The following is a 15,841-nucleotide window of genomic DNA, read 5'->3' on the forward strand; positions in this document are numbered from 1 at the left end:
AGCACTAGCTAAAAGGTTACATGAGGATGTGCCTATCCCATACACCTTTGGCTGGTGACCATGGATCTGACAGTATTTTTTGTTGAAGGAAACCTAATAGAAACAAAGAAGCCACAATACCGACCCTATTCAGTACTCCTCCTGTGTAAAGTTAACCTTAGAGACCAGATCCCGCCCTATATAAATGTGACTTTGTGCTGCTGGACTGGTGCAGTCACACGTAAAAGCTTTCCTAAATGGGCAGTTGAGAATTCCCCTGGAGTGGGAGAATCTCCAGCTGGCATCAAGCTGGCATAGCCTCCTGTCCTCACTTTTGCATAACTGGTGGGCAAGGGCAGGCAGTATCCGCAGTATGCCATGCCCCAGCCATCCAAGCTTGCAGACGCTTTACAGGCCAGCACAAATTGGAGCAGGGGACTGGTTCAGCCTCTAGCTAGTCCCTGAAGCAGGAGATGCAAAAAGGTGGTGTGTGCCCAGATCTTCAAAGGAATTTAGGCTCCTAACTCCCATTGAAATCAATAGGAATTAGGTGCTTACATACCGTTTGAGAATCTGGGCTGTAGAACTTAGAGGATAACAACGAAAACAAAACAGCAACAGATGTAGCAAGCAAGCAAGCACGGAGCGTGGGTCCTTATCCCACCCACTTCATTTCTGATTTCAGGGTCTAGCTTAGTCTCAGCTACAAATGCTGCCAGCTGACAAATCTTTTGAATTTCGTCACACCGAGTGTTCCAACTCTGAAAATTTCAGTAACCATCCCACCATTTTAAAGCACCATACAACACAATCTGCAATCTTCATTACGTCCAGGGACTTCCAGTCCAACTTTTCATTTGCATGACAATATAGCTCAGCCACAAGGTGTTGTCAGGAGGACTCCTTTTGCATTTCAAAGGCAAATGTTCACTGGGTAATAGGCAGAGTAGTTTTGACTAGGAAAAGAAGTTATATTTTGAATAATAATATTGCCCAATCCTCAATTAAAGACTCACTTAAAATCTGTTGTTGTTTTCAACGGGACCGTTCATGTGAGTAAGTTATGAACATGCTTAAGTGTTTGTGCAGTCAGGACCTAATTGTGTCAGTCAGTGATAATGAGTTATAAACTTCTACACTGTATCCAGTTATACCAAAGATCTCTTCTCTTGTTGTAACTATCACTCTGAAGATTAAAAGACAGAGTCTATCTTAATTAGGGCACGTCTACCCTGGCAGAGTTACAGCGCCGTTCAGAGAATGCGGAAGGGAAATCGCTGTTGTGTGTTCACACTAGCATGTTCACACTTGCGGCACTTGCAGTGGTATTCGGAGCAGTACACTCTGGGCAGCTATCCCACAGAGCACCTCTTTCTCTTCTGCGGCTAAGACTTGTGGGAAGGCGGAGGGGGTTGTGGGGCATCCTGAGTCCTGTCCCAATGACCTGTGATGCATTGCTTCACATCCCAGAAATCCTTGTGCTTCCGTCCGCATTTGGTACCATCTTTCAACAGTTTGTGTACTGTGTGCACTGGCTCTTCGGGCTGCAGGAATGGATCCTGAACTGTTGACTAACACGTCACGAGTGGCAGTGGAGTTATTCCTGAAACTACAGAGGCAAGAGGAGTTCGACATTGATCTCACCACTCATAGTAGTTATCACACGAGATTGCTTGTGGCATTCATGGAGGTGTTCACCACAGAGGAATGCCATCTGGGCTCGGGAAACAAGCATTGAGTGGTGGGATCACATCGTCATGCACGTCTGGGATCACAAGCAGTGGCTGCAGAACTTTTGGATGAGGAATGCCACATTCATGGGACTGTGTGATGAGCAACACAAGGACACGAGAATGAGAGCTGCTCTGTCACTGGAGAAGCGCGTGGTGATTGCACTGTGGAAGCTGGTTACTCCAGACTGCTACCGATCGGTCGCTAACCAGTTCAGAGTGGGAAAGTCGACCACTGGACTCGTGTTGTCGGAAGTGTGCAGGGCCATTAATTGTATCCTGCTCCAAAAGACTGTGACTGTGGGCAACGTGCATGACATTGTGGATGGCTTTGCACAAATGGGCTTCCCTAACTCCGGAGAGGCGATAGATGGCATGTATATTCCAATTCTGGCATCAGACCACCTAGCCACCAAGTACATTAATCGCAAGTGGTATTTATCAGTGGTTCTCCAGGCGCTTGTGGATCACCAGGGGCATTTCACAGACATTAACGCAGGCTGGTCCGGAAAGGTGCATGCTCCGGTGGAAAAAGGTAGGCTGATTGGGTAAGCAGCCACAGCTGGGGCCCCGCCCAATCAGGCCACAGCCTGGCCCTATAAAAAGACGGTGAGCCAGGAGCTGGGCAGTCTCTCTCCAGCCTTGGAGGGAGAAGGACCTAGCTGCCTCGAAATAGGGTACCTGAAGCAGAGCAGGGCTGGGGAAAGGCAAGAGGAGCTCCAGCCTGGCAACTCCCCAGGCTGCAGGCCTTGTTAAAGCCCAAGGCAGGTACTGGGGCTAAAGAGGTGTAGTCCGGGGATAGGAAGAAGCAGCTGGTCCAACCCTGTTGCTAGTGCCATTATAGACTGAAGTTTGCCCCAGTGAGAGGGGGCTAGATGATGACTGGCAGTAGCCACTGAGGCAAGGTGGGTATACGGGATTGGGGGTTCCCCTGCGGTGAGCAGAACCCCAGGGTGAGGGGCACTGAGGCAGGTGAGACACCGGCTACCAGGAGGCGCTCTGAGTCCTGGACAAGCTCGTTCCCAAATGACCAGCAGGAGGTGCCGCGCCGGTGAGTTCTCACTTTGCTACACGGGGTTTAACATAATTGTCTGTTGCTTTGCAGTGCTCTTTTTGCTTTCAATTAATAGAATAAAGATTGCTTTCAAACCAACGCAATTCTTTTATTAAAAGATAAAAACCAGAGGAGAGAGTCAAACAAAAAAGAAAACCCTCAGGAGGGAGGGGGATGCGGCTTGCCTGTGTGCAGCAATGGTGTCCTCCTCCCTCCCCCCCCCCCCCGTGACGTCACAGTGGCACGGGAAAGTTACCGTTAATAGGACAAGAAACAAAGCAGCTCTGCCAAAGAACCTGCGGCAGCGGATTGCCCAGTATCTCCATGAGAGTTTCCTGGAGATCTCTGAGGGAGATTCCTGAGAAGTGAAGGAGTCAATCAACAGCAAAGAGTCCAACTCTTTGTTCAACTGGCAGCTCGTGGGCGCAGCACCGAAGTGGCGGTTTGCCTCCCGTGCCTTGTGGTAGGCGTTCCGCAGCTCTTTCACTTTGACCCTGCACTGCAGTGTGTCCCGGTCATGGCCCCTGTCTGTCATGTATCGTGAAATCTGTCCATAGGTGTCATAGTTCCTATGGCTGGAGCACAGCTGGGGCTGAATAGCCTCCTCCCCCAAATGCCGATGAGGTCCAGTAGCTCGGCATTGCTCCAAGCGGCGGATCACCTGGTGCATGGAGCATGCATAGTCACTTGGAAATATGCACTGAGACCACTGCACGCATTACTGAGCAAACAGGAAGGGGACTTTCAAAATTCCCAAGGAATTTAAGGGGTGGGGCTCACCTGAGGGCAGGGCAGTAGAATTAAAACCGATGAACAGGTATGTTAGCAACAAGAAGGTCAGGGAAAGTGTGGGACCCTTACTGATTGGGAGAGGCAACATAGTGACAGATGATGTGGAAAAAGCTGAAGTACTCAATGTCTTCACAGACAAGGTCACCTCCCAGACAGCTGCACTGGGCAACACAGTATGGGGAGCTGCTCTCAGTGGTGAAAGAACAGGTTAAGGACGATTTAGAAAAGCTGGACATGAACAAGTCCATGGGTCCAGAGCTAATGCATCCAAGGGTGCTGAGGAAGTTGGCTGATGTGATTGCAGAGCCATTGGCCATTGTCTTTGAAAATTTGTGGCGATCGGGGGAGGTCCCAGACAATTGGAAAAAGGCAAATATAGTGCACATCTTTAAAAAAGAGAAGAAAGAGAACACAGGGAACTACAGACTGGTCAGCCTCACATCATTTCCCGGCAAAATCATGGAGCAGGTCCTCAAGGAATCCATTTTGAAGCACTTGGAGGAGAGGAACGTGATCAGGAACAGTCAACATGGATTCACCAAGGGCAAGTCATGCCTGACCAACCTGATTGCCTTCTGTGAAGAGATAACTGGCTCTGTGGATATGGGGAAAGCGGTGGATGGGATATATCTTAACATTAGCAAAGCTTTTGATACAGTTTCCCACAGTATTCTTGCCAGCAAGTTAAAGAAGTATGGATTGAATGAATGGACTGTAAGGTGGATAGAAAGCTGGCTAGATTGTCGGGCCTAATGGGTAGTGATCAACAGCTTGATGTCTAGTTGGCAGCCGGTATCAAGCAGAGTGCCCCAGGGGTCGGTCCTGGGGCCAGTTTTGTTCAACATCTTTATTAATTATCTGGATGATGGGATGAATTGCACCCTCAGCAAGTTTGCAGATTACACTAAACTGAGATGAGAGGTAGATACGCTGTAGGGTAGGAATAGGGTCCAGAGTGACCTAGACAAATTGGAGGATTGAGCCAAAAGAAATTTGATGAGGTTCAACAAGGACAAGTGCAGAGTTCTGCACTTAGGAAGGAAGAATGCCATGCACTGCTACAGGGTGGGGACCGACTGGCTAAGCAGCAGTTCTGCAGAAAATGACCTGGGGATTACAGTGGACAAGAAGCTGGATATGAGTCAGCAGTGTGCCCTTGTTGCCAAGGCCAACGGCATATTGGGCTGTATTAGTAGGAGCATTGCCAGCAGCTGGATGGAAGTGATTATTCCCTTCTATCCGGCACTGGTGAGGCCACACCTTGAGTATTGTGTCCAGTTTTGGTCCCCCCCACTAGAGAAGCAATGTGGACAAATTGGAGAGAGTCCAGCGGAGGGCAACGAAAATTATTAGGAGGCTGGGGCACATGACTTACGCGGAGAGGCTGAGGGAACTGGGGTTATTTAGTCTGCAGAAGAGAAGAGTGAGGGGGGATTTGATAGCAGCCTTCGACTACCTGAATGGGGAGTTCCAAAGAGAATGGAGCTAGGCTGTTCTCAGTGGTGGCAGATGACAGATCAAGGAGTAATGGTCTCAAATTGCAATGGGGGAGGTCTAGATTGGATATTAGGAAACACTATTTCACTAGGAGGGTGGTGACGCACTGGAATGGGTTACGTAGGGAGGTGGTGGAATCTCCATCCTTAGAGGTTTTTAAAGCCCGGCTTGATGAAGTCCTGGCTGGGATGATTTAGTTGGTGTTGGTCCTGCTTTGAGCAGGGGGTTGGACTAGATGACCTCCTGAGGTCTCTTCCAACCCTAATATTCTATGATTCTATGACCAGAGAAGTGAGAACAAGCATTGTGGGACACCTCCTGGAGGCCAATTGCAGCGCTGTAATCGACAGGCTGTCTACACTGGCACTGCGGCGCTGTAGCCTTGGCACAGAAAGCTGTACGCTTCTCGTCGGGGTGGTTTTTTTACAGCCCTGCAACTGCTTAGTTTCTTTGCACTAAGTGGCTTGGCAGTGTGCACACCTTGGGAGTTACACTGCAGAAAGCTGCTTTACTGCACAGAAACTTGCCAGTGTAGACAAGGCCCTAGAGTGGTTGACCTAATCACCAGCCTGGGAAAAAAATAAACAATCAGTCATAGCCACTTCATTTTATAGCCCTTACAGCAGGGCTCTATTCATCTCCAACACAAGAAAGGAAACATGGGACAATTATGAAGTAATAGTCCTGTTCCCCACCTAGACTGTGAGTTCCTCTGGTAGCTGAACAGTCAGGACCTTCTCCAATCTAGGAATTGGGGTTTATAGGGCCTGCTTGCCCTATCACAATCTTCTGCTGCAGTCATAAGAGAGCATGTTCTCAGCCCACTCCTGTTCCGGGGCTCCCTCACAGAGGTGGGGGTCTTCATTTATATCCTCGAGCTGGGATTCATCTGACCAATCACTTGATGCGGTGCAACTCAGTCAGATGATGCCTGTGCTGGTTCATCTCCAGAACATGGGTGGCTGCTTCTAACCTCACTGGTCCTTAAAAGGACGGTACTCCTCTTGCATACCCCTATAGTTAATAAGGTAAACTCCCCATCTGGACACTTATTCTATTATAAATATGCTGGTAAATTTCCCAGTGTAGATAATCCCTAAAATAGTTCATCCCTATCCACCACATATGGCCACAATTGAGTTTAAAATGTTTTTTTAACTGGAGTAGGCAGAACCTTAAATGCAAGTACTCTCTTAGCTGTCATTAATGTAAGTTCAAGAAGCAAAACTGTCAAGGTCAACAAAATCAAGCGTCCAAGAGCCACAACCATTCTTAGATTGCATCCTTGAAAGCGTGTGCACATTGTTATGAACCCGCCCTGTTATGAATCCACATCTCTTCTGTTTGTATTTTGCCTTTTGTTCAGGACACATCTTGGCTAGGCAGCAGACTCCTGCCTTTAACCCCCCAGTTACTAGTGACACACTCAGGATTTTTTTCCTTCATACCAGTTGCAGAGGAAAACTGACTAGGATTGTCTGATCTGTGGAAGAAAGACGACAAGAGATTAGACAGGAATAAGAAAACAAGAGAAGTATGGAGAGAGACGTTTCTCCCCACACCATCACCAGGTTAACACATTATTACTCCATTTATTTGACTGCCTACAGAAGGGAAGTTAGGTTCCCCAGGGAGACTGAACTTTATTTTATTGATATCTCATTACATCATTGCTGTCAAAACTTAGCAACACAGCAAAGAGCTACATCTGCTAAAGGAATTGCACAGGCACTGCTGCTCCATGCTAAGAAAGAGCTTTCCCAAATAAAACTAAACGAGTTGCATCTAATGTACCATCATCAAACAAGTAAATGTAGATCCAATATAAGTGGTTGGATCCAATGTTACTTTGGAGCTGTCACAGTTGCTGGTTAGCTGCACCTCTGTCTGCCGGTGGTGTCTCTGTACATCCCTTCAGGTGTCAGGCCTCATGCCTGTCTCTCTGAGAGGGAATTTCACAATTCTCCCTCCTTCAGACTGTTCTTGGGCTGCTGTACTTCACGTATGCACTATTCTTCCATTGCAGGTTCAACTGAGTGCAGACACCTCTGGTTCTCCCCTTCAGGAGGCTGGTGACCAGAAGCATACGACAAAAGACGAAAAGAGCCTTCTATGTCCGAAGTCTTGTTTAACTTGCTGCAGAAACAAAGCTCTTAGGGCAGGTCTACACTAAGGGCGGGGGTCGAACTAGGGTACGCAAGTTCAGCTACGTGAATAGCGTAGCTGAACTCGAAGTACCCTAGTTCGAACTACTTACCCGTCCAGATGCCGCGGGATCGAAGTCCGCGGCTCCAAGGTCGACTCCGCCACCGCCGTTTGCAGTGTTGGAGTACCAGAGTCGACCAGAGCACACGGGGAGTTCGAACTAGATTAGACGCGATAGTTCGAACTCCGAGAAGTCGAACTCACCACGTCGACCCGGCAGGTAAGTGTAGACTAGCCCTTAGAGAAAAAGGATTTTAAAACAACAAGGTCTACATGCATGTCTGTCTTAACTAACATCTTAGCACCCCCCGATGATGACCCAGGCTGGCCTAACTTCTTCAGACACTGCCATGAGGGTCCCTGGATATCAGTCTGCTCCCCTCAACAACCGCCCCCCTCTCTTTTGAGACAAGGTCTCTTTTTAAATCCTGCTATAGTTCTTTTGTTCTTCTCTGTTCCAGGGCTTTGGCCCTTCTGCTCTAAACCAGTCCTGCTTCCTCAGCAGGAGAGTGAGCCAGACACCTGGTTCTGGCATTGTTCCTTAACAGCTCTCAAATGTTTGCTAAACATGACTTACCTTGAGCCAATTTTCCTTCCTATGTGTTTTTCCAGCTTGACTATATTGCTGTAACTCAAAATGAGTCTTACAGAAATCACCCCAATAACCAGGCCAACGTACAGTAATCATAAGTGATTACAGGCTGCTCCAAATCGGTCATGGAAGCATTAGCCAGTGGGTGAACTGTAGTGATAATTTTATGCAAGGTTTTAGTGTACATGTTGGTGTACATGCTTAAAATGCTTTGAATCAGGGCCTGTCCACAAAACACTGGGATTTATAGGACCAAGTGTCCCTACTGGTTCACAGTTGTTTGTGGGAACTACTGTTGGAAATATTAACCTTTTGCTGACCACAGTTTGATCATGCCAGCACTTGCAAACTAATGGACCGGGGTCGGCAGCCTTTCAGGAGTGCTGTGCCGAGTCTTCATTTATTCACTCTAATTTAAGGTTTCGCGTGCCAGTCATACATTTTAATGTTTTTAGAAGGTCTCTTTCTATAAGTCTATAATATATAACTAAACTATTGATGTATGTAAAGTAAATATGGTTTTTAAAATGTATAAGAAGCTTCATTTAAAATTAAATTAAAATGCAGAGCCCCCCAGACCGGTGGCCAGGACCCGGGCAGTGTGAGTGCCACTGAAAATCAGCTCGCGTGCCACCTTCGGCACACGTGCCATAGGTTGCCTACCCTTGTAATGGACATTTTTAAAAAACCACGCGCGCGCACACACACACACACACACACACACACACACACACAGAGAAATCATTCATGCTAATCATTAATGATTGAGATTTTAAAAAAAAATCAATACTAACACAAGTGGGGTGCGTTTTGCTGGCGCTTGGTGCACCCTCACCATGCAATGACTTAAGAGGTGGACCCCAACCTTCCGCTATTTTTGGCAAGTTGACATCTGGCTTTCCTCCCTCCCTCCTTTACATTTTCTCTGACTTGTATGTCTTTGCCTATCTGGTCCTTTTATTTTCTTGTATTGTTTATTCTTTTGTGTCCTCCCTCTCACCCCTACTTCCTTTAGACCCTCTTGCTCTTATTTTTCCTCACCCTCTTCCCCCCCACTCATCACAAAGCTCCATTCTCCTTGGAGTGAGCAGCCCATGTCATTTGGTGGCTCTGTGGGGCTTGTGGCAGGAGAGAAGAAAAGAAAAGCTTGAGTGGAAAGCAGGCCGCATTAGGGACTGCTGCAGGAGCAGGGAGAGAAGGCGGATGAATTTCAAGCAGCTTCCTGTGGCTTTACCTGCAGTTGAGGAAGCAAATATGTGGTTAGGGTGGTGTCTGTCTTCAGCTCCACAGCTCACCTTAGTCCCAGGCTGCCACACATCTGGTAATAGGTAATAAAGGTAATAATTGGAGATATACCCACACTGCAGTCATGCTCTTACTTACTCATCTGGCATGATTAATGACACAAACAAACTTCTCACTTATCAGATGGCAGTTGTTAAACCCATCAAAGTTCAATTGGTAAGCAAGAACTCTGTTCATGTGCAGTGATGGTCACATCAGTCACCCATCTATGTCATAAATTATATTGGCTTAATTTACTGGCTGGAAAAAAGTTGGACTCCTGTCAGTGCTGCCAACTTTATATGAGCAGAAGACCACATTCAATTCTCAGAGTAGCAGCCGTGTTAGTCTGTATCCGCAAAAAGAACAGGAGTACTTGTGGCACCTTAGAGACTAACAGATTTATTTGAGCATAAGCTTTCGTGGGCTACAGCCCACTTCATCGGATGCATGCAGTGGAAAATACAGTAGGAAGATATATATACACACAGAGAACATGAAACAATAGGTGTTACCATACACACACTAATGAGAGTGATCAGTTAAGGTGAGCTATTACCAGCAGGAGAGTTTTTTTTCCTGCTGAACAAGTGCAGAATGACTGTTGAAGGTGCTTTTGGCTGTTCAAAGGCCCTCTGGCACTGCCTATATGGGAAGCTGGACCTGACCAATGACAATATTCCTACGCTTATAGCTGCGTGTGTCTGCACTTGTTCAACCTGTTGTTGAACCGCTCCTTGCTGCTGTCAAGGTTCCCCATGTATGCAGGGCCATCCCTAGCTATTCTGGGGCCCTACGCAGCCTCCCCATGGGGGGGGAGCTGTTTGGGGCCCCAGGCCTCCGTGGGGGGGCTGGCTTGGGGGGGAAGCGGGGGAGCACTCACCAGCTCTGTGGCTGGGGCCAGGTCACTGCACTTCCCGCTGCCGGTGAGTGCAGGCCCGGCCCGGCTGCAGTCCTCAGGGGAGTGGGGTGGAGCAGGGGTGGGAAAAGGCAGGGCTGGGGTGGGGAATGGGCCGGAAGGGGTGGGGTGGGAGCAGAGCAGGGGTGGGAACAGGTGGGGCGGGGGCCACGGGGAAGAGGTGGAGCAGGGGCTGGAGCAGCACGCAGCTGCACAGGGCACCAGGAAATGTGGTGCCCCAAATTTCCTGGTGCCCTACGCAGCTGTGTACTTTGCGTATGGGTAAGGACGGCCCTGCATGTATGGCTTCATAAGCCATGGCATTAAGGGATAGGCAGGGTCTCCCCAGATCACCATGGGCATTTCGACTTCCCCTACGGTGATCTTCTGGTTTGGGAAGAAAGTCCCAGCTTGCAGCTTCCTGAACAGGCCAGTGTTCAGAAAGACACGTGCGTCATGCACCTTTCCGGACCAGCCTGTGTTAATGTCCGTGAAATGCCCACAGTGATCCACAAGCACCTGGAGAACCATAGAGAAATACCCCTTCCGATTAATGTACTCGGTGGCAAGGTGGTCTGGTGCCATGATTGGAAAATGCATGCTACCTATCGCCCTTCCGCAGTTACGGAAGCCCATTTGTGCAAAGCCATCCACAATGTCACGGTCTTTCGAAGCAGGATGCGATAATGGCCTTGCACTCTTCTGTCAACGCAAGTCCAACGGTCGACTTTCCCACTCTGAACTGGTTAGTGACCAATCAGTAGCAGTCTGGAGCAGCCAGCTTCCACAGTGTAATCACCACACGCTTCTCCAACGACAGGGCAGCTCTCATTCTCATGTCCTTGTGAGCTCATCACACAGTCCCATGAATGTGGCTTTCTTCATCCGAAAGTTCTGCAGCCACTGCGTGTGATCCCAGACGTGCATGACGATGTGATCCCACCACTCAGCGCTTGTTTCCTGAGCCCAAAAGCGGCATTCCACTGTGGTTAGCACCTCTGTGAATGCCACAAGCAATCTCGTGTCATAGCTACTATGCGTGGCAAGATCAATGTCAAACTCCTCTTGCCTTTGTAGTTTCAGGAATAACTCCACTGCCACTCATGACGTGTGAGTGAGAGCAAGCATCATATTGATCAACAGTGCGGATCCATTCCTGCAGACTGAAGAGGCAGAGCATGTAGTACACAAACCATTGAAAGATGGCACCAAATGCAGATGGAAGCACAGGGATTGCAGGGATGCGAAGCAATGCATCATGGGGCTTTGGGACAGGATCCAGGATGCCCCGTGACCCCCTCCACCTTCCTACAACTCTTAGCAGCAGAAGAGGAAGAGGTGCTCTGTGGGATAGCTGCCCAGAGTGCACCGCTCCGAATACTGATGCAAGTGCTGCAAGTGTGAACACGCTATTGCGCAGGCAGCTGACAGTGTGAACACACAACAGCAGTTTCCCTTCAGCGGCGATGTAACTCTGCCAGTGTAGACATACCCTAGGTTGTATCACTATTCTGGTAAATTCCCTTGTTTGATAAGCCCTTACAACCTCACTGCTTCAGTTTAAGTCCTTATGGTCAGTCCAGAGCTTGTTCTAAAATGGTTATGGCGTATTTGCATGAGCCAGTCAAACTATGTCAAATTACCACATCTGAGGTAGAAGCCAAACTCGAACAGCTTAATGGGACTAAATCGGGGGGCCCAGGTAATCTTCATCCAAGAATATTAAAGGAACTGGCACATGAAATTGCAAGCCCATTAGCAAGAATTTTTAATGAATCTGTAAACTCAGGGGTTGGACTGTATGACTGGAGAATTGCTAACATAGTTCCTATCTTTAAGAAAGAAAAAAAAAGTGATCTGGGCAACTATAGGCCTGTTAGTTTGATGTCTGTAGTATGCAAGGTCTTGGAAAACATTTTGAAGAAGAAAGTAGGTCAATGGCAATTGGGACAAAATACAACATGGTTTTACAAAAGGTAGATCATGCCAAACCAACCTGATCTCCTTCTTTGAGAAGGTAACAGATTTTTTAGACAAAGGAAACGCAGTGGATCTAATTTACCTTGATTTCAGTAAGGCATTTGATATGGTTCCACATGGGGAATTATTAGCTAAATTGGAAAAGATGGGGATCAATATGAAAATTGAAAGGTGGATAAGGAACTGGTTAAAGGGGAGACTACAATGGGTCGTACTGAAAGGTGAACTGTCAGGCTGGAGGGAGGTTACTAGTGGAATTCCTCAGGGATCGGTTTTGGGACCAATCTAATGTAATATTTTTATTACTGACCTTGGCACAAAAAGTGGGAATGTGCTAATAAAGTTTGCGGATGACACAAAGCTGGGAGGTATTGCTAATACAGAGAAGGACTGGGATATCATATAGGAAGATCTGGATGACCTTGTAAACTGGACTAATAGTAATAGGATGAAATTTAATAGTGAAAAGTGCAAGGTCAAGCATTTAGGGATTAATAACAAAAAAAATTGTTATAAGCTGGGGACACATCAATTGGAAGTAACAGAGGAGGAGAAGGACCTTGGAGTATTGCTTGATCACAGGAGACTATAAGCTGCCAATGTGATATGGCTGTGAAAAAAGCTAATGTGATCTTGGGAAACATCAGGCGAGGTATTTCCAGTAGAGATAAGGAGGTGTTAGTACCATTATACAAGGCACTGGTGAGACCTCATCTGGAATACTGTGTGCAGTTCTGGTCTCCCATGTTTAAGAAGGATGAATTCAAACTGGAACAGGTACAGAGAAGGGCTACTAGGATGATCCGAGGAATGGAAAAACCTGTCTTATGAAAGGAGACTCAAAGAGCTTGGCTTGTTTAGCCTAACCAAAAGAAGGCTGAGGGGAGATATGATAGCTCTCTATAAATATATCAGAGGAATAAATACCAGGGAGGGAAAGGAATTATTTAAGCTCAGTACCAATGTGGACACAAGAACAAATGGATATAAACTGGTCATCAGGAAGTTTAGACTTGAAATTAGACAAAGTTTTCTAACCATCAGAGGAGTGAAGTTCTGGAACAGCCTTCCAAGGGGAGCAGTGGGGGCAAAATACATACCTGGCTTCAAGACTAAGCTTGATAAATTTATGGAGGGGATGGTATGATGGGATAGCCTAATTCTGGCAATTAATTGGTCTTTGACTATTAGCGGTAAATATGCCCAGTGGCCTGTGATGGGATGTTAGATGGGGTGGGATCTGAGTTACTACAGGGAATTCTTTCCTGGGTGTCTGGCTGGTGAATCTTGCCCACATGCTCAGGGTTTAGCTGATCGCCATATTTGGGGTCGGGAAGGAATTTTCCTCCAGGGCAGATTGGCAGAGGCCCTGCGGGTTTTTCGCCTTCTTCTGCAGCGTGGGGCACGGGTCACTTGCTGGAAGATTCTCTGCACCTTGAAGTCTTTAAACCATGATTTGAGGACTTCAATGGCTCAGACATAGGTTTGATACAGGAGTGGATGGGTGAGATTCTGTGACCTGTGTTGTGAGGAGGTCAGACTAGATGATCATAATGGTCCCTTCTGACCTTAAAGTCTATGATTATATGATTCTATTTGCTGACAGCAGTTTAAACCAAAGTTAATTAGCCTAATATATAACCAGGGCCCTGCAGTATTCTCCAATTTGGCAGCATTCACCCCTTATCACAGAATTATGGTCCAGAATCTAAACTTTCATTTCTTAAAAAATATTATGCTAATAAACTGCCATCAAGGGGAACTTTCATCCAAAGGTAATCACAAAACCTTATTTAAAACCAGTGCATGTGCCTAGCACCCTCTTTCAGGCTCAATGGAAGGAACAATAAAATCCCTTGATATAGCCAAAGAGCAGCAGACAATGCTGGAGGCACTAAGCCACATGGCCAGGTTTGAGCAGAGCTAACCCAGCTAGATTAACACTATCAGTATTTAGCTGGTTGCAGATACAGGGGCTGGAATGTTGATCTGAAGGGTGTGTACTTTGGATAGCGAAAGCCTGAAGAAGAAGCTGTGACTTGTTGGTGACCCTGAGAGGAAGCAGAGAAAGAGATTCTTGGGCACATAGTTCACTGGAGCAGCAACCCTGCAAGACCTGGAATGCTCGCCAACCACTTGGCTCAAAGAGATAACGTTTCGTAACGCTCATTCTAGGTTTTCATAAAGTCATGAATCATCATGGTATCTGACTCCCTCCCCTTGATGAAAGGTACACAAAAATCTCTGCCAGCCAGCAAGCACAAGCTTAAGGTTACTAGTAGCATAAAATATATGTATAAAGTGCAAAGATTATATGAGTTTGACGGAGTGATTATAGGAAAACTAAATTGAAGAGAATAATTTTGTATTTAATTCTCAAGGCCTCATCTTCCATTATGTTGCCCATTTGATTAGCTTTGTTAGATCCCTCTGAAGTTCGACAGTCTTCTGTCCTGATGTGAACCTAAAGAATGTCATCTGCAATTTTGCCAGTGTTCACCCTGTTTTCCAGATTAATAAATTGTATTAATAGTATGAACCCAGTGGTCCCACACTAATAAACTTTAGCCAGATTAGAACTTACCATTGAGTCTTACTTTTTCCCTTCTCCTAGCCAGTGTCTCATCCATGACCATATTGTGCCTGAATCCTTGACTGCTTGATTTCATTGGCAGCTTCTTGTGAGGGTTTTGTCAACAGTTCTTTTTGACAGTGCAAATAAATTAAATCAATTTATTATTTTATCTGTTATTTTGTTGACAAGCTTAAAATATTCTAATGGATTATTAGTGAAGCACAGTTTTCATTTGCAAATATATATATGCACATATGCTTTGTTACAAAAAATTTAATGTGTTACCTGTCCCGACATAGCCTCATTTTTACTGGGGTAGATTCATTTCCAACTTGCACAGAATAATGTCCATCTTGGCTACAGGCAGCCTCTAGATCAGGGGTCGGCAACCTCTGGCATGCGGCTCACCAGGGTAAGCACCCTGGTGGGCCGGGCCAGTTTGTTTGCCTGCCATGTCCACAGGTTCAGCCAATCGCGGCTCCCACTGGCCGCGGTTCGCCGCTCCAGGCCAATGCGGGGGCGGGAAGGAGTACGGGCCGAGGGATGTACTGGCCGCTGCTTCCCACCGCCCCCATTGACCTGGAGCAGCGAACCGTGGCCAGTGGGAGCCTGATCGGCCAAACCTGCGGACATGGCAGGTAAACAAACTGGCCCGGCCCCCCGGGTGTGTACTCTGGCGAGCCACGTGCCAGAGGTTTCCAACCCCTGCTCTAGATTCAGTCCAATTGCAAACAATGGAATATAGTAGCCATTTTAATAAGGGCAAAATTTAGGAGCACATCCCAATTCTATCATGACATTACAAACAGATTAAAATTAAAAAAATAATTGACACACAATTATATTAAAAAAAGACAACTCAGTCTTCTAAGGAACTGCCCCCAATATAGCTTTTCAATATAACCAAGCAGAACCATAGATGGCTCTACACATTGTTTATGTCCGCGTACCAGCTGATTAATACTTAGCTGACAGGGTTACACACCAAGTATTTCACCCCTGCAAGCAGTCTAGACTGGGCTGATTGCATTCCTACAACCAGTCTGGTGCTGTCAGCCGTGTACCTGGCTTTGCCAGTCCTCCTTCCTTCCATCTCATGGTGTGGCAGAGCACAGGAGTGCACTACCCCAGGCACTGCTGAAGCCTGTGCGTATTTGCTTTAAGTACTTTATCTGTGCTTGTTGAGGCACTAAGGGACAGCTGCCCAGATTTTCCCAGAAGGCACTGATGCATGCAAACAGGGTTAGGCAGCACT

Source organism: Mauremys mutica, chromosome 3 (assembly GCF_020497125.1).
Source record: "Mauremys mutica isolate MM-2020 ecotype Southern chromosome 3, ASM2049712v1, whole genome shotgun sequence".
Classification (NCBI taxonomy): Eukaryota; Metazoa; Chordata; order Testudines; family Geoemydidae; genus Mauremys; species Mauremys mutica.